Source organism: Geotrypetes seraphini, chromosome 3, assembly GCF_902459505.1.
Source record: "Geotrypetes seraphini chromosome 3, aGeoSer1.1, whole genome shotgun sequence".
NCBI classification, from domain to species: domain Eukaryota; kingdom Metazoa; phylum Chordata; class Amphibia; order Gymnophiona; family Dermophiidae; genus Geotrypetes; species Geotrypetes seraphini.
The window spans coordinates 362,404,519-362,424,712 of NC_047086.1; the positions used below are offsets into that span (position 1 = coordinate 362,404,519).

Sequence of the window (20,194 nt, forward strand, 5' to 3'; positions counted from 1 at the left end):
TAAGAGTCATTAAGATATTTTACTTGCCTAAGTTGATTTTTCTTTTTAACTCCTTTCCTATTTTGATCCATAATTCCATTTTTTTGTCAAGCGCAAAAAAAAAAAAATCGTATTTTAAAACTTTATATGATGGGAGTCACAGGCCTAGGATCCGCTTTAATGTGTTAGTCAAGCTTAAAGAAGAGATAATTTTCCCTAAGATAGAACTTTATCAAAGTCCTTATGTGTTCTCTTTGTGTTTTTGGTATAGGGAAAGGGGATAGGACCTGACATATTGTCTTTCTGTGGGTGGTTACAGTCAAAGTGGTTGACTTATTATATACAGGATTAAGTGACTTGCCCAGAGTCACAAACGGCTGCAGTTGGAACTGAACCCAGTTCCCCAGGTTCTAAGGGCATTACACTAAGCACCAGGCCTTAATTGGGTTCAATTGGAAAAGGAAGATAACCAGACAAATCTGAGAGGTATATTTACTGAAAAGACTCCCCTGAAATAGTCTCCTCATGAACGACCATTCAGTTCTCAAGCCAGATGAGTCTGGGTAAATTATAGCTTTTCCCTTACTTTTTCTCCTTACACTCCTTTATTATCTCAGTTGTTTGTTGACGTTTGCTGGTCTTAAGCATAAAAGGGCTTGTGACTGTGAGATATTCCTGGCCGGGTTTTCCAGGAACCCTGCACGTTCACCCAATCAGTACACATAAACCACTTTAGAAGGTGAAACAAAAAGTTTTATAGAGACATCTACCTGAGTCTATTCTCTCGTAGGCTCAGGAATGGCACAGATACACTTTTAACTTTTATATGTCTTATCTAGTGCAGTAGCCTGTACACTTTAGGCAGTTAGCCATATCACATTTAGTCCAGCAACCTCGGCTTTTGGTCAATTTCCCCAGTTCTCTCAGGTTTAAAGCACCATAAGTCTGGTTCCTACTTCACTTGTTAAATAGTCCAAACAGAAGAACATTTAGGAGAAAGAAACCCTTTTTTTCCAGCAACAGTCTCAACTAGCTTCAACTCAGCTGCAGCACCCCAAACACAGGACAGTCACTTTTAAACCAGCAGGTTCAGTTTACAGAGGTCTTGGATTAGAAGCTCACCTCTCTAGTGTTTTCCTGGATGGATTCTCAGCTAGCTTTCTCAGTTCAGTCCTCCCCAGGGCTTGAATGCAGTCATGGCTAGGAAAGGTTTCTCTCCTTTGGGATCCTTGCACTCTGGGACTTCCCCCAATGATTCTTCTCTATGGCAGATAATCACCTCCCTACTGAACTCAGCAGGGTTACCTTGTTAAGGTAGCTCAGTACTGAGCTGTAAAGCTCGGTGGGGTCTCAGACATGTAGTCTGTTCAGTCTTGGGCTGGCAGGCCCTGCTGTATGGAGGTGGAATGGTGGGTTTGGGATAATTTTTTTTAGTTGACTGTCTCATCTTCAGATGAATTATTATCTAATGTAAGAGGGTTTCCTAACATTTTTCAGTACTTCCAACTAAGGCACTCTGTACTTTGTTTTGCCTTTAAGTGAGAACCACATATTTTGGAGTTATTGCTAGTGGGGATATTAGAACATAAGAATTGCCATACTGGGACAGACTGAAGGTTCATCAAGCCCAATTTCCTGTTTCCAACAGTGGCCAATCCAGGTCCCAAGTATCTAGCTAGATCTCAAGTAGTAAAACAGATCTTATGCTGCTTATCAGAATATTGACCATTTAAACCTACTCTCTGTTTTCTGTCTTTCAACCAGTTCTTAATCCATAATAGTTCAATCTTTATTAAAATTTTAACATTTTACAGAATAATGCAATTCATAATGGATCATAACATATTTATACATACACTAAGAAAATCTTAGCAAAAACACGTCAATATCTATCCACCCATCCTTCTATTACCCAACCCCCCCTACCACCCTCCCATTTGTCTGGCAGGTCATTCATACAATCACACACACTGCTTAACAAAACACCCTAAAGGGCCCCGCACCTCTACAAAGGAGGCCATATTCCCAGATCTTTCAGCTAAATTAGCTTCATATCGATAAAAGAGGCAAACAGTTTCCCACCAACAGACTCATTCTATAATTCTCGGATCACCTCTGGAACCCTTTTTAAAAATCAGCGTCGTGCTGGCCACCCTCTAATCTTCTGGCACTATGCTGGATTTTAAAGAAAAATGACAAATTACTAACAATAGCTCTGCAAGTTCATTTTTCAATTCTATCAGCACTCTGTGATGTATACCATCCAGTCCAGGCAATTTGCTACTGTTCAATTTGTCAAACTGACCCATCACATCATCCAGTGTTACAGAGAATGGTTTGAGTTTTTCTGATTCATCAGAATTGAATACCATTTCGGGCACAGGTAGCTCCACCACATCTTCCTCGGTGAAGACTGCGGCATTCATTTTCTCTCTCCATTATGGCCTTGTCTTCCGTGAGAGCCCCTTTTATCCCTTGGTCGTCTAGTAGTCCAACCGATTCTCTTCCAAGTCTAGCAGTTCAACCAATTCTCTTCCTGGCCTCTTGCTTTTAATATACTAAAAAAGTTTTTACTGTGTGCTTTTGCTTCCAGCGTAATCTTCTTTTTAAGGTCTTTCTTCACCTTCCTTATAAGCGCCTTGCATTTGACTTGACATTCCTTGTGCTGTTTATAATTAATTTTCAGTTGGACCCTTCGTCCACTTTCTATGTTGTTCTACTTATTGACAGGCAAATACAGGAAAGGCTGGGAACGTAACTGGACCTTGCCTGATTCTCTTGACTTATGGTCCCCCCCCCCTTATGGGCCTATATTTGAAAGTTCTTATTCAATGAGGAGGAAATAGCCACAAGTACAAATTCTGACCCATTCTTTATTAACTGACATTAGAATTGTTACATGCTGCCTTGAAGCTCAGCCATTATGCTGAAAAGGTTGTAGTACTGTAAATTGGGCTGTTTTGTGAAGAGGGTATCCTCAAATTGTAGCATTTGGGGACATGGCTATATTTACTATCAGAGAGATTCACATGATATGAAGTTCATCTTGGCTTTCGAGAATGATTACTACGCTCAGATTCTCATATATCTGGGTCAGGCACCACATAGTAGTTCATTTATTACCCCAATTTCGATTAATGGTAACCCATTACAGTTACAACAAAATATTAAAATCTTAGGTATTGTATTTGACAATAAATTATCATACCATGACCACATAAGTAACATTGTTAAATCTACTTTTTTCAGACTACGCCAAATTCGTTCTGTCTCTAAATTTTTATGTACAAAATCTCTCAACATACTGATTCATTCTTTAGTCATCTCTAAACTCGATTACTGTAATGCTTTATTCAAAGGTTTATCTCATAAAGAAATTAGACGTCTTCAAATTGTGCAGAATGCCGCTATTAAAATAATTCACAAAGCAAAAAAATGTGACCACGTCACACCCTTACTTAAAGAATCTCATTGGCTTCCTGTAGCACACCGCATTTTATTTAAGATATGCCTACTCACGTTTAAAACTCTCATTTTTCAAACTCCCGCTTTTATCCATAGAGTCTTAATTCCATATACCACTTCTAGAACATTGAGATCACAGGATCAACATCTATTGACCATTCCCTCGTTAAAAATTATTAATACTAGACGGCTCACTATTTTCTCAGTGACAGCTCCTCAGTCCTGGAATGATCTCCCAATATATATAAGAGAAGAAAAGAACCTCGAAAAATTTAAGATTAAGCTCAAAGGTTTCCTTTTTAACATGCTTTTAGTGAATAATGATCTTTTATTATTTTTTATCCACTTTTTTTACTGTCTTTCTTCCCCCCCCATGTTTTTACCTTTGTATTTTGAATTAATATAGAATGTAACCATTAATGAACTTTCCCGTTGTTTCAATATAATACGTAATAACTTAATTTTTTATTTTAAATTGTCTTTGTTTTTGTAACATTGTTTATTTATACAATATTTTACCTATGTTTATAATTATTTGTATTATTTTGTACATCGCCTTGAATGTAGAGAAGGCGATTAATCAAATTACTTAATAAACTTGGAAACTTGGTAAACTTGGAAACATAATTCTAATCAAAACATTATTATTGCCAGCCAGATGTATAATCACTCTTATCTGGAAATTACAGACAGTTCCTTCCAAAACAGAATAGCTTAAGCTAATGATTGATACTACGATGAAAGAAAAATTAACAGCAGACTTAAGACAGAATTTTGTTGTTTGTTGAAACTTGGCAACCGTTCTATAGATTTATACCAGCAAATCACTGAGATACTTGTGTCTGGACTGACTTTGATTTTATGCTACTGCTTTTATTTGACTTGGCACATGGTCTCCTGTGCTATAGATACCTACTAGGGATAGTGTGCCAACCATACATTACATGACATCTTCCTCTAGACATGAATGTTGGCACATTGTACTTTTTTAATGAGTATTTCTCTTACCCATTGTTTTACATATAGACCCCCCCCTCCCTTATTGCACGTGGGTTCTTTTGTGCATCATGTTTTTTGTAGATGTTAAAATAACATGTTTGAAACAAAAAATAAAAAGTAGACAGTTTAATAGACCTCAATATTAAAATACAAAAATTCCAAAACTTTGTAAACTCCCTCCCCCCCTCTTATATCAAGCTGCGCTGCCAAACAGGCGAGCTAAATGCTAAGCCGCCCATAGGAATAGAAAGGGCAGCTTGGCATTTATCTCACTCTGCTCAGCAGCGCGGCTATATAATATGAATAAATTGTTTAGGGCTCCTTTTACAAAGCCGCAGTAGTGATTCTCCCTCGGCAAATGCACCAAAGCCCATAGAAATTAAAACGGGCTTCAGTGCATTTGCTGCGGGGGAATTGCTACCGCAGGTTTGTAAAAGGAACCCTTAATAATTTCGGGCAGTTATCATTTTAAGACTTGTATGTTGAAAATAATTGATGGAAAATGCTTATTTAATTTATTTTTCAAAATTTTCTTAAAACTAATCTCACTGTTATATACTACTACTACCATTACTACTAATTCCTAATAGTGCTGCTAAATGTACAGAGTGCTGTACATTACACACGTTTGAGACAATCCCTGCTCAACAGAGCTTAAAATCGAATCAAAACAGACAAGAACATAAGATTTGCCGCTGCTGGGTCAGACCAGTGGTCCATCGCATCCAGCAGTCCGCTCACGTGGCGGCCCTTAGGTCAAAGACAAACGGGAGAAATACAAGTTAGGGAATTGATTTATGGTGCGAATAATTAAAACAAACATGGGTACTTTGCAAGTGAGCAGAAGTTACTGTAGGAGTTAAAAGCATCCTCAAAAAGTGGGATATACCTGAAATCTGAATTGTGGTTACTGCACCTTATTAAGTGGGGATGACTAATATGTATGTTTGTTGAGCTTTTGACGTAACTTAAATGGACCAAATTACTATGGGCTCCTTTTACAAAGGTGCGCTAGCGGTTTCAGCGGGCACTAAAATGCCGCACGCGCTAGCCACTACCGCCTCCTTTTAAGCTAGTGTGCGCTAAAAACGCTAGCGCACCTTTGTAAAAGGAGCCCTATGCGATTGTGATATAACTGAATACAAACTGTATTGTCCATGAACCATTGTGAATGTTTTTAATTGTTAACCACTTAGCTATAGGCAGTCTAGAAATTTTTAGAAATAAATTAAATATAGAGGTCCTTTTACAAAGCCGCGCTAGCGGTTTTATCGCATGCACCGGATTAGCGTGCGCTAGCTGTAAATCTACCGCCTGCTCAAAAGGAGGCGGTAGTGGCTAGCACGTGCGGCAATATAGCGCACGCTATTCCGCGCGTTAAGGCCCTAGCGCGGCTTTGTAAAAGGAGCCCATAGTCTAATGTAATCTAATCTTTTGTCTTGTATTCCGCCTCTTCCCATACCAAAGTTAGGACTCAGTGTGGCTCACAAAAGATTTAGGGGTCCTTTTACTAAGGTGCGCTAGCTGTTTTAGCGCACGTTAAATATTATCGCGCGCTAAATGCTAACACGTCAATAGGATATAATGGACACATTAGCATTTAGCGCTCGTTAATATTTAGTAAAAGGACCCCATTCTAATCTGTAATGAACATCGGAAAACCAAATTCAATTATTCTAAAAAAGTTTGAAATAATAAAGTCTTTAAAGTTTTCGGTAGATATAATAAGATGAGTGTATATATATGAAATAAAACAAAAATGATGTCTCGTATTCAAAAGCACTTACAGACTGCCTTGGCACCATCTTGATAATGCTGAGGTGGAGTGAGGCTGGAGCGTGGGCATTTGACCTACATCTATGAATAGTTGGCAAATATTCAGCCACTATGCATCTAGCTCTGCGGTTTGAATTAGAACAGCAACAAGGCTGTCCTAAATTAAACAGCATAGGAGTAGTTCCATGTATAACTGCTGAACACTACCACTCTCCATACAGCTGGCAGGAGTCACAGTTCTCTCTATGTATATTCAGCACTGCTCCCTATCTGGATAGCAGCAGAGAATATATATAACATATCTGAGCGCCCTGGCTGCTGTTAAAAAAAAAAGTGCTGCCCGTGGCATTTCAGGTTTTTTACTCAAATATGTTCATTAATCATCTTCATAAAATCTGACCTGTAGCATGAATTCCCAAACAGTTTCAGTCTCCTTTAAATATTACACAATGTGATATATTTATGCTAATTATAAACCCTCATTTTAATTACAGTATAATATTCAAATTCAGGTTTTTAAGTGACCTTATGAAAATTTAATGCTATGTTAATTTGAAATTGTGTATTAAGATAAAAGTTTGGTAAATGATTTAGAAACAGGCTACCATTCTTTAGTTAATCTGTGCCATACTGCCCTCCCCCCCCCCCCCCTTCGTGTTTAAATTAATATAAAACAAAACAGAAAGTAGAACATTTTTAAATGCAGCTTATGAATAGAAAAATATTATGTTTATAAGAAGCATCTTTAAAATGTGATATTCCATACTGATAAAAAAATAAAATATAGATGCATTTTAGTCACCCTCGTGTATAATAGTTGCTTTTTTCAGAGATTGGTGTTTCTCTAAATAACTAATAAAAGTTTCAACTAGATTTACAGTGCAAAACTTACATTCCTATTTGCATTTATACAATTTAAGCATCAGCATAAAAGAAAACTATAGAACTCAAATGGCTAAAAATGCAAAGGGAAAATAGAGATTTAACACCCTATATTTGTATGCATTAAAATTCTCAAGTACAAATGAAAATAACACAAATTAAAGCAACATAATCCTCAAAAATTATAATTCTGAAGACCAGACAATAGCTTCTTACCTGGTATAAACAGTTATAGTGGTGATAACTTAAAGTTTTGTAGTCCACGTCAAATCTAGACAGAAGGAAAGCAGTTCTCTGAAGCACAGCATTTACAACCCATTAGCTGTGAGGAATCTGTCTTGCTCTGAGGGATGTTTTGCTTAAAAAGTTTTTCCTTGCACGGATTCTCCGTTTTATGTACTCCGTTCGCTGTGTAGGCTGTCAATCAAACTTCATAAGGAAATAAAAAAAAAAAAAAAAAAGATGTCCCTGAAGAAATGACATAATTCCTTTTCTGATCTGACAATTTGTTCTAGTCTACCTGACGATGAGCCTAGTCCCTGCCCCTTCAGTTATAGACGTCCCCCTCCTTCATGTTCCACCACTGAACCAGCTTCAGAAGGGGCCCGAGGAAGAAAAGAACATCAATGACTTCATATTTTTTTCTTGTCTCAGGAAACTAGCACTATACATGAAAGTAGCTATAACAAGTGGCAGTATCATATGCAATTTCTTCTGAGGTCTGATGCCTCAATCACTACACTGCAAAGCAAGAACTTTAGTTACATTCATGGGCATGTAAGAAAATCCTTTAAAACACACAACCTTAGGCATCTTCCTTAAAACACTTTCACTTTTGCATCTTACAGCAAAAAAAAAAAGTTTTAAAAGCATCAGCATTTATATTTGGGATGTAATGTAAAAATCACTTTTTATTGTGTTTTCTTGCTTATTTCCCATAACCTTGCATTGTTCTATTTCACCTACATACTAGAGAAAAATAATATTTATTAAAACAATAAGATAGATAGAATATGCATAATAGGTTTACCAGCAATAGCCAAGTACTTGGCTCAGTTTCTATTAGTGAGCTAAAAAAAGTGACCAGGTACATCCCCAAATTACAGCAAAGTAATAAATAGAAAACTGCATTGTTAGAGAACTTTTTAAAACAATAAGTGATCCCCAACATAAAAGCTGCTGGATGTGATTTTAAAACATTTTCGGTTGCTGGCAACAATAGCTGAATAAATCTGGAAATAATTTAGTTTGTGTTGAAGCCATACATCTGTTCCCAGCTCTAGACTCAGACAGAGTGGTTTGTATAGTTCATTCTTTAAAAAAAAAAAAAATACACATTCCAGGAAGACTGAGAACAACATGATACAGAGGAAAAATTCCATCACCCTGCACAGACAGGGGAAATAGCTTAACTTGCGCAAACAACTGTTCCATGACATAATGCATGGCTGGATCAAGCTTCAACACTGTTGAGCCCTCCCCCTTTGCTCTTCTGAACTACCCCCAGACATTTTCAAATGAGAATATTAAGAAATCTACTCCTTTTTTTGACAGATTGTGCAATACATTTTTAATAATACATTGATTTATTACTATTCTGATTAACTTTACCTGAAGGCTGCAACCTAATGAGAGAAATTGCTCTTTTAAACAATAATTTCATTCATTAAAAAGAAGGATAGGGTCACTGGCTATTTGGATGGATAGAGTACCTATTTACCAAGTTATGATAATGCATTTGCGTATGATAATCAGCACTTACTGTGTTTCACAATGCATTGCTGCAGATGAAAATAATGCACCTGATGGGGATTATTGAGAATTTCCATGCATTATTTCCCAGGCCCTAATTCAGGGGCCACAAAGATATGCAAGGTGGCCCAATGGCATGCCAACAAGTAGAACAGTATGTGAAAAATCTTTGCGTGCAATACTATTCTGGGAAAGTTAGATATACATCAAGAAATGTAGTGTATATTCATCCAAAAGTATTAGCATGCTAAAATGCCTACTGATCATTCTAAGGCTCCAAATGAAAGGGTCAGTGTGAGGGAGCAAGGTGTACTCTCTCACTGATACTGCAATTATGCCTTTGTACAGCAGAGGGTACTAGTGTACAGAATGCAAGAATAGGCCATCTGGGTGGAGGAAGGGAAGTCCTGCTGAGTCATAGGGGTGGGACTCAGGCAGGAAGAAGTTCAAATGCTCTAAAGAAGAGTAATCAGGAAGGTCCCAGGGGGAAAGGTCCCACATCAAGAGACTTCCCTGGAAAGTCCTAAAAGAGTTGGAGGAAGAAGTGCTTTCTGCCTGGCTGAGGTAAACCAATTTAACTACATGTGAGCCTTCTTCTTGTTGCCTGACTGAGGATAAAACTGTTGAAACTCTATGTTTGAGGAGTGGCAGTCATAAGTCATGGTCCATGTTTTGGGTCTTGTCAGCTACAGGCCTCTCTCAGAATATTCTGGACAAGTGACTGTTCCATGTATGTCTGGTCCTATGAATGAACAGGGTGCAGGATTTTTTCTTTTTTTTGAGTTAATAAAGAATTTCCTTTACTTATTGTGCTGTGTCTGGCTGTTTTTGTACTGGCCCAGACCCAACCCCCACTTGTGCTGTTACATGTGGTGTCAGGAGTGGGATTGGAGTCTCTGCATCAAAGAGACTAACTTCAATTACCTCCAGAGATTGGGACCTCAATTCAAGGAGTGCAGGTTTTCAAAAGGGGCTAAGAAGATTAGCTTCACCTTAAGTCAGGGATCTGAAGAAATTTTAGTCACTGGACAAGCAGGAGATTTTTTTTTTTGGCCTTTTCTATTTGGCAAGTGCAGTGCTACCAGGGCAATATAGAAAATCTGGCCTGAAGTGAGAAGAAAAGAATTCATGCACGTTTGGGCTTCAGATTAAGCTACAAATATTTGCCCGTGTAACAGAAGGAAATCATACATTTTAAAAAGTGATTAGTAGGCTGTGGAGCTTACCTGACTAAGCACAGAGTGTGAATTGGACTACCAGACTCCAAGCTGGGGCCAGAAGAGAAACTGCTGTACTTATAAGCTGTAGCGGGAAAAACATAAAACCCGGAATGGAATAGTGGCTTGTGCCAAGGACTGTGTATACAGCTGGGAAATCAGTGCTGTTTTTAAATGGAAGTGCAGAACCAAAGCTACAGGAAGGGAATTTGGGACCAGGAATGGGAAGATACCTGGTCAAACCAGCAACAAGACCCTGCAGAATTGGCTGAGTACTGTCCTTCAGAATGGGAACATAAGAACTGCCATCTCCAGATCAGACTTTAGATCCATCAAGTCCGGTGATCCGCTCATGCGGAGGCCCATCCAGGTGTAACCTGGCGAAAACTTAAGTCGCCCGTATCCTTCTATGCATCTTTGGAGGAGATGTGCATCTAACTTGCCCTTAAATCCTGGAACGGTGAGTTCCGCAACAATCTCCACGGGGAGAGCGTTCCCAGTGTCCACCACTAACTGTGTGAAGTAGAACTTCCTGACATTTATCCTGGGCTTGTCCCCTCTCAGCTTCAGTCCATGACCTATTGTCCTAGTCACATTTGACATCGTAAATAACTTTTTATCTTGCTCTATCTTGTAGATTCCTTTTATTATTTTAAAAGTCTCAATCAGATCCCCTTGCAGTCTCCTCTTCTCAAGGGAGAACAGTCTCAGTTTTGTAGTTCAAGTTCTCCATACCTTTTACCAGCTTCATTGCTCGCCTCTGCACCCTCTCCAGCAGTTTTATATCCTTCTTTAGGTAGGGAGACCAGTGATGGACACAGTATTCCAAGTGTGGTCTGACCATTGCTCTATAAAGCGGCATTATGACCCTCTCCGATCTACTCGTGATTCCCTTATTTATCATGCCCAACATTCTATTTGCTTTCTTTTCCGCCGCCGCACATTGTGCTGACGGTTTCAGGGTCCTATATGTCAGTACCTCCAGGTCCTTTTCTTGTTCGCTCTTACCCAGGGTGCGCCTGACATGTTATACTCGTGCTCCTTGTTCTTTCTGCCCAAATGCATTACCTTGTATTTTTCCACATTAAACTTCATCTGCCATATCTCTGCCTATCTCTCTAACTGGCTCAAATCTCTCTGCAGTTCCTCGCTGTCCTTTTGTGATCTGATTGCCCGACATAACTTCGTGTCATCTGCAAACTTGATGATTTCACTGGCTGTTCCTTCTTCTAGGTTGTTGATGAAAATATTAAATAAGATGGGCCCAAGAACCGAGCCCTGGGGCACACTGCTAGTCACTTTCTCCCAGTCTGAGAGTTTCCCATTTATACCCACCCTCCGTATTCTGTTTTCCAGCCATTTGCCTATCCAACTTAGTATGTACCCCTCTATTCCGTGGCTTTGTAATTTCCTGAGAAGTCTTTCGTGTGGAAATTTGTCGAACGCTTTCTGGAAGTCCAAGTATATTATGTCCACTGGTTCCCCGTTATCGATTTGTTTGTTTACTATTTCAAAGAATTGTAGTAAATTCGTCAAGCATGACTTCCCTTTCCTGAAGCCATGTTGACTGGCTCTCATCAGGTCATGTGTATCCAAGTGCCGGACTATGCTATCTTTAATTAGTGCTTCAACCATTTTTCCAGGGACAGACGTAAGACTCACCGGTTTGTAGTTGCTCGGTTCTCCTCTTGATCCTTTTTTGAAAATAGGGGTAACGTTCACTATCTTCCAGTCGTCCGGTACCTGTCCAGTTCTAATTGACAGGTTAGCAAGGTTTTGCAGTAGTTCTCCGATTTCTACTTTCAGTCCTTTAATACTCTCGGGTGAATTCCATCCATTCCAGGGGATTTGTCACTTTTAAGTTTGTTGATCTGGTAGTATATCTGGTCCAAATCTACTTCTACTATGGTGAGGCTGTCCTCTATTTCTCCCTTGAACACTTTCACTGTTTCAGGTATTGATGTAATGTCTTCCTTCGTAAAGACAGACGCAAAGAAGGAGTTTAGTCTGTCTGCAATTTGTTTGTCTTCTTTGATGTACCCTTTTCTTCCCTGGTTGTCCAGTGGACCCACTGCCTCTTTTGCAGGTTTTTTCCTTTTTACGTATCTAAAAAAGGGGTTGAAGTTTTTGGCCTCTTGCGCTATTTTCTCCTCATAGATATTTTTGGCATCCCTCATCGCCTTGTAACATTTCTTCTGATCGTCTTTGTGGCTGTTCCAAGCTTTGGTTGTTCTTTCGCGTTTCCATTTTTTAAAGGAGTTCTTCTTTTCTCTTACGGCATCCTTCACCTCTTTAGTAAGCCATGCTGGTTCTCCTTTGTTGTTATTTTTCCATCCTTTGGATATCTGCGGAATGTAGAGATTTTGTGCTTCTGTGATAGTATTTTTCAGTAGGGACCATGCCTGATATACCGTTTTAATTGTGTACATCCTTTTCTTGAGCTGTTTTTTTACCATGGCTCTCATGCTATCATATCTTCCTTTCTTAAAGTTGAGGGTCGTGGTCAAGGTTTTGATACGTTTCCCCTTCCCAATGTCGAGTTTAAAGTTGATCATGATCGCTCATACCTAGCGGGACCGTGACTTCTACTTCTTTAGTCTGACCAGTAATGCCAATTTAGGACCCAGGTGGCATTCCCCCTCGTCGGCTCTCCCACCATTTGTTCTAGGAAGCAGTCCCCTATCATTTCTAGGAACTTTGTTTCTTTGCTGCAGTTCGAGGTTCCCAGGTTCCAGTCTATCCCCGGGAAGTTGAAGTCTCCCATGATCATTACATTGCCTGTCTTACATCCTTGTTTGATTTCCTCTATCATTTCCGAGTCTGTCTCCTCCGCCTGTCCTGGGAGTCGATAATAAAGGGGAGACTTTTAAGATATTAAAAGGGTTTGATAAAATAGACCAAGAAGCAGCATTACTAACATTTTCAGATGTGACACGGACAAGAGGTCACAGCCTGAAACTGAGTGGCAGCAGGTTCAGGATAAATGCCAGAAAGTTTTATTTCACACAGCGAGTTGTGGGCGCTTGGAATTCTCTGCCGGTGGATGTTGTGGCGGAGACTACTGTTCTGGGTTTCAAGCGCAAGTTGGATGCACACTTTCTTGCAAATCATATTGAGGGATACGGCAATTTCAGGTCTCCATAAAAGAGTACCTAAATGGGCCGCCGCGTGTGCGGATCGCCGGACTAGATGGACCTCGGTCTGATCCGGTGAAGGCATTTCTTATGTTCTTATGTTCAATTTTTGTGTCAGTACCATTGTGTCTAGGAATCTTAATCCAGAGGGACTCCAACTTCTCTTTCCCCTCCGTCTTCATCTCTCTAACGGATTCTATTCCTTCTTGAACATATAGGGCAATACCTCCTCCTTTCTTCCCTGTTCTGTCCCTTCTGTATAGCTTGTATCCCTGCAGTACTGTATCCTGTTCATTTTCATCATTCCACCATGTTTCTGTTATGCCAATGATTTCTAGTTAGTCGCGTCTTGCTATTGTCTCTAACTCTCCCATTTTGTTTCTCAAGCTCCTAGCATTTGTGTACATACATTTAAGTTCCCTTTGTGATCCCTTCTTGGGCTTTCTAAGTTTTGCAGCCCCTACTGTGTCTTTCGTGGTATCTGTCTGTGCTCTGTGCCTGAACTGGAGAAGCCAGGCACCCCATAAAAGTAAAAAGAAGTTAAAGAAGGCAGCTGACAAGGAATCACCGGAAATAGCCAAGAAGGCACCAGGAGGGAGGCAGATTGAGTCTCCAAGAGGGAACAATTGAGGGAAGTGGGCGGCAATTGAGGGAGCAATTGAGGAGGGAGCAGACTGAGTCTCCAATAGGGAGCACTGCTAAAAGTCAGTGGCATTCAAGAGGTTAAGTGTCCTAACAAAAGCAGGAAGCCATAAGCCACATAAGTGACTGGGCAGCTAAAGTAATTCATGGGAAAAAGAGTGAGTTGCAACCCAAGCCCAGAAATTTCACACAGGAAAAGGGGACCCAGTATGGACAATAGGTAGAGGTTAAGTGCCTGTCACATGCATAGCTAAAGAGATGGAAGGAAGTCAATTACTGTGGTCTAGAGGTGGCTGAAGATCTGGATTGGTTTTCTGTCATGGTGCCTCAGTCAGGGAAAGAGATAAAGCCCCTTAAAGATCTAACTTGTGAATTGGAGGCTGACCACAATATTGCAGTGCTGACAGATGAATTAAAGCAAGCTGCTGAGTATGCAGGTCAATTAAGAAAGAAAAAGAAAACCCTCAAAGCAACTGGTAGAGGTTAAGGATCAGTTGCAAGGTCAAGGTGGAAGAATGAGAGAATATGAAAGCAAGTTACAGCACATGGAAGTAGAAAAAGCAGAGCTCAGGAAAGCCCTTGCACAGAATACTGAGGAGATAAGGCAACTGAGTATCAAGTCCCTAAGGAGGGACCCTGCAGAGGCAGAAATACCAGCAAGGCTAGATGAGCTCCAGGCCTTGGAAATCTCCTTAAGTCACAGGGGGAAGCAGCTGGAGAAGGAGAAAGAGTGGGCACAGAGCCAAAATGCCTGGCTAAGAGACCAACTAAAGACTAAGACCCAGGAAGTTCTGGTCCTAAACTCTGACAGAGTACAAGAAGGAACAAAGTTGAAGAACTGTCTGAAGCAGAAGGTTGTGAAGAAGGATGGAGGTACAAAGATATAGAGAGAAACCCATCTGCCAGCCTTCCAGAGGAACTTATAAGTACAGTCCCTGTGACTTCCTCTTCAGAAGGTGGACAGTACCTTGAGTAAGAGAGACCCAGCATGTAGACTGGGCACCCAAAGAAAAAAGTTGAAAGCCAGGAATGGCGTGCTATGGAGAGGGATGGTGTCAAGATGGCACTGCCTCCTAAGGCGGTGTAATTGTCCAAAAGGGTCCTTAGGGCTTATAATTATTTTCTGGCTCCCAATTGTGGAAGTGTCAAAGGATCAAGGGATCCCACAGTCCAGCCCAGGAGAATCTTCAGTTGCTCAGGAGAATCTGTTTACCATAGCTGGACACCCAGGAAGGGGTTTCACAGAGAAGGGCTCCAATACAGACATGTGGTCCAGTGATGAGGTGGACACAGCGGAGGCCAGTGTCTGGAAGAATACTGTCTGCTGGAGATAATAATAATAATAATTTTTATTTCTTATATACTGCTATACCATAAGTTCAAAGCGGTTTACAACAAGTTACATACAATGAGAGTAAGAGATGTTTACAACAAGAAGTAAGAGATGTTTACAACAAGATACATACAATGAGTGTATGAGATGTAAGGGGAACAGAAAAAGTACTTTCTGGGATACAAATTGCAAATGGAAGAGAACCAAGATGGTTTGAATCAAAAGGAAGTATCTAGTCAGAGATTGGTGTACAAGGGAAAACAATTTGGGTAGAATACCTTTACAAATGGGAAGAAGGATGAGTTAATCTAAAATCAAGAGAATTGGGATGAGGATAGCTGAGGGGGATTGGGCAAGAATTAGGAATTAGAATTAGTTAAAGAGATGGGTGTTCAGTGATTTTCTGAAGTGATCAGAGATGGTGATCAGTTTCAAGATGCAGAATGCTGGATGCAGTATAGCCTAGAGATAGAGTTGGAACTGGACTGCCTGTCTCAAACAGGAGCTTGGATAATTTGTGACCATTGGTGTATCAGGGCCTAATGGTTGCTCTGCTTATGTTGCCCTATATCTCTTTGGATGCTGAAAGAATGGAGTGAACAGTCTCAGAAATTTTCTGTAAGGGTGGGGGTCCCAGATGCCCTTGATGGGAGTTGTCCTCAGTCCTTGGGGAGAGGGAAATCCCCTGGCAATAGCAGGTGCTCAACCTATTAAGGTTGAACTGAGGGGTAGGGTATTTGAGGGAGCGAGGTGTACTTCCTCACTGATACTGCAATTATGCTTTTGTACAGCACAGGGTGTTAGTTTGTAAGAATGCAAAAGTAAACCACCTTAGTGGAGGAAGGGCAGTCTTGCTGAGTCATGGGGGCGGGACTCAGGCATGGATGGGTTCAAATGCCCTAGAGCAGAGTCAGTCACGGAGGTCCCAGGGAGAGAGGTTCTGCAGCAAGAGACTTCCCAGGGAAGAGTCCCAGAAGAGTGGGAGGAAGAAGTGGCTCCAGCATACTCTTTGCATTCTACTTGGCTGAAGTAAGTCAATTGCTTGTGCTAACTACATGTCATCCTTGTGCTAACTACATGAGCAATTGACATGACTCAGCAGCTAGGGCCAGACCCTGTTGCCTGATTGGGAAAAACTGTTGACAGACTGTGTTTGGGGAGTGGCAGTCACAAGTTGCAGTCCATGTTTTAAGTCCTGTCAGCTACAGGCCTCTCTCGGAACTTTTTGGACAAGAGACAGTTCCATATATGCCTGGCCCTGTGAAGGAACAGGGTGCGGGTTTTTCCTTTCTTTTGAGTTAATAAAGGATATCCTTTACTTGTGCTGTGTCTGGCTGTTTTTGTACTGGAAAAAACAAAGGAGCAGAAAAGACTAGACCTTCAAACTAAAAACTTTAATGATGAAAATGGGAAGTGGAACAAGAAAACAGACCCAACACAGCCTGTGTTTCGGCTACAGAGCCTGTATCAGGAGTCCTCAAGTCGTCCACTCAAGAAAAGGACAAAATTAATGCACTTATGTAGCAATCTAATTCAGAAAAACTGTAGCAATCTAAGCTTTTGTATGACAGTTTTTGGCCTGGCCTGAACAACAAGGGGAAAATCCTTAAAATTTACTTAATGCAGTGTTCAGAAATGCAGTGGGAACCTTCTCCGAGAATAGCATTGTAACATGCTATTCTACCTGAGCTAAAGTACATATACATGAGGCCCATTACTTACATTTAGCAAACAGAAACATAAGAAACCTCAAAGGACATTCCAGTAGATCGTACGTGGACTTCATTTAAGTTGGTTGACATGCATGATGTTAAGATGATGCTTCTACGATTCTCTAAAGGGGGTTGTAGACTGGATCCTTGGGCTGCTAGGTTGTTACGATCATTGCCAGTTAATCTGATTCAATGGCTTACCAATCTGATAAATTCACTGTTACAACATGGTATTTACTCAAATGATATGGGAATAATTATGTTATTAAAAGGAGAGGATCTGGATCCTAAAGATTGTGGGAACTATTGACCTGTTGCTAACCTTTCAACTTTAACTAAAGTTATAGAAGCAATGGCTACATTACAAGTCCAGGAATATTGCACTGAAATAGTTCTTCTGGCGCTTATGTCTAAATTGAGAAATTATTTTGATAAAAATGTAGGAGTGTTGCTGATACAATTAGAGTTATCTGCAGCATTCAATTTAGTTAATCATGATTTTCTTTTGGCTTTAATGGATGGGATGGGTATAGGAGAGAAGGTTTGGAAATAGATGGAAGGTTTTCTTAAGAGAAGATGTTTACAGGTTAGTTGGTAGGGGAATTTCTCACAACAATGACAAATGATCCAAGGAGTTCCCATTCCCCCATTCTTTTTAATTTATATTTGAGAGACATGAGGTTCATTGATTCAGAAAAAAAGATGTTGAATATATATTCTGTGCCAATGACATATTAATTTTCCCCCATATAATCTGAAGGGAACTATTCAATGTTGTCCGGCATCTTACTGTGAACCTGTCAAGTAATGCTGAATCCTCTTTTGCTAGCCAGGATTTTATGCATTTTTTCACATCTAAAGTAGAGGGTGGTGGCTCAATTTCATGAGACTTCATTGCCCACTATAGATTCTCCATCCAAGGAATTGTGAACCGAATTTGTCACTGACGAATCAGATATAAAAATAATCATTCAGAGCATGAATAAGGCCTCTTGTTCACGTGACCCTTGCCCTCTTGGCGTTTTATTGTGCATGATGGATGCTTTGTAATCTTCAGTCTTGCTAATTGTATCAAAATCTTTATTGGCTGGGTTTGTTCCATCTCAACTGAAGAAAGCTATTGTTCGCCCATTGCTATAAAATCGTATATCTGGTACAGCTCTGGAGTATCTCCACCCAATATCATCATTGAATTTTCTAGCTAAAGTTTTAGAAAAGGTTGTACTACAGCAACTGCAAGATTTTCTTGATAAACATGCAATCTTAGACAACTTGCAGTTTGGGTTTAAACCCAAAGATTCGACCAAGCTTCTCTTGCTATCTGTTCTTGATACCGTGCACAAAGGGTTAGACCATGGGGTATCTTACTTCATGATATTCTTGGATGGCTCAGCAGCTTTTGACACTATTAATCACCAAATTCTTTTGTCTAGATTATGAGCCATGGGTATTGCTGGGTCTGTTTTGAATTGGTTCAGTTCATTCCTGACAAACGGGGCTTTTTGTGTTGAAGTGGGTCAAGATAAATCTGATTGGTCTGCTTTGGTCCGATTGGTCTACGGCTTTGTTTAACATCTATGGATAATGCTCTGTCTAATCTCAACAACTGTTTTCATGTCATACAGAATTGGACGTATCAAAATCAGTTAAAACTAAATGTAGCTAAAACTGAGGTTTTATTTATTAGTGACGAGAGTAATCTTCAGCATTGCCTGTCTGAGATTGAGCTTGATTGTGTGACAGTTCCTGTACTGCATCAATGTAGGTACCTGGGGATGCTATTAGACTCATCATTATCCTTCAAACCACAGATCAAAGCTGTTATATCTTGTGTGTTTTACAAACTACGACCGTTATATAGATGGAGGGATTACTTATCAAATGAAAATTTTAGAACAGTTATTGTGTTGTTGATAACTCCTTTATTTGATTACTGTAACTCACTATTTAGGATTACCATAGTCTGTCTTCCAATCTATGCAACTGGCTCAGAATGCTGCTGCACGTATAATTGTTCACGCCATGAAACTTGATCACATCACTCCAGTCCTGAGAGATCTACACTGGCTACCAATCCGTATGGGGATCAAATTCAAAGTCTTAAGCATAATTTTCAGATTGTTAAAGGACAACTCGACGTCTGTTTTTACATTCTGTTCTGTAGTTTTATCAGCCGGTGCGTACATTATGCTCTTCAGACAGGATGTGTTTTGGCAGTGCCCTCGTTAAATGTAGTGATGCTATCAGTTAGTCATAAAACAATGCTTTCCGTTCAGGGACCAGTGCTCTGGAAAGTCCTACCCTTAGAATTAAGACAGAGTCCTACCTTTCTACAGTTTAGAAAAGGTTTAAATAAGGCCTTATTTGAGCATTGCTTTGCAAATTGATTAGATAAGGAGGAGATGAAGAGTAAGACCATTTTTTTCTTTCCTTATTTTCCTATCTGTTTTAGTTGATTTATCTTGAATGTATGCTTGTCTCTTTATTTACTTATTGTTACTATGTATGTTATGTTGTAAGCCGCATAGAATTGTTGGATATGCGGGCTATAAATATTTAAATAAATAAATGTGTCCTCAGTTAAGATCTTGATGAATTATGTGTTCATGGAGGTCTTTAATTGGATGTCCCAACAGTCTCTGGAGTTAAACTCAGATAAGACAAATGTAATTTGGTCAAAACCACCAGAACTAATGTGACAGTGGGGTAAAGGAAATCAAGCAGTGAAACTCCAAAATATGGAGGATAAATTAAAAAATGAAATTGAATTCCTGGGGGTTGGGCTGGATACAGATCTAACTATGGAAACTCAGGTTAATTGCATGATCAAAAAATGTGTTCTAAATTAAAATTGTTGAACAGAATGAAATATTTCTTTGAGAGAAGTTATATGCAGGTTATATTGTAATTCAGACTCTAATACTTCCTTGGATTATTGTAACATATGTCTGCTAGGTCTTCCTGCCAAACAGATGAAATGATTGCAGATTTTGCAAAATGTTGCTGCTAAACTTATTCTAGAGGGAAAACAGATTTGATCAATTACCCCACTATTACGAGAATTGCATTCGGTTGCCAATTGAGGCAAGAATCGAATTTAAAAGTCTGATTTTTATTTTCAAAATTTGATATGGGTTATGCCTAGGTAACCTGACAGATTTGATAACTATATATCAATCAACCGGGCATTTGCGTTCTTCCCAAGAATTGCTATTGGTAATACCATCTTGAAAATGAAAACCCCTGCAGCTCCTTCTGGGGTTCAGCGCTACTTTGACCTAATGCAACAGCTAATTAGCTGAG

At 39.8% G+C, this 20,194-nt stretch overlaps 1 protein-coding gene across 1 annotated transcript in view; it reads right to left on the reverse strand.

Moving 5' to 3' along the window:
- The window catches only part of THBS2 (thrombospondin 2), a 285,177-nt gene that overhangs the window by 258,425 nt on the left and 6,558 nt on the right, over positions 1 to 20,194 (reverse strand). Inside the window, exon 2 of the mRNA XM_033937149.1 lies at positions 7,318 to 7,530. The gene's annotated coding sequence lies outside the window, so the exon portion shown is untranslated. The remainder of the gene's footprint in view (positions 1 to 7,317; positions 7,531 to 20,194) is intronic.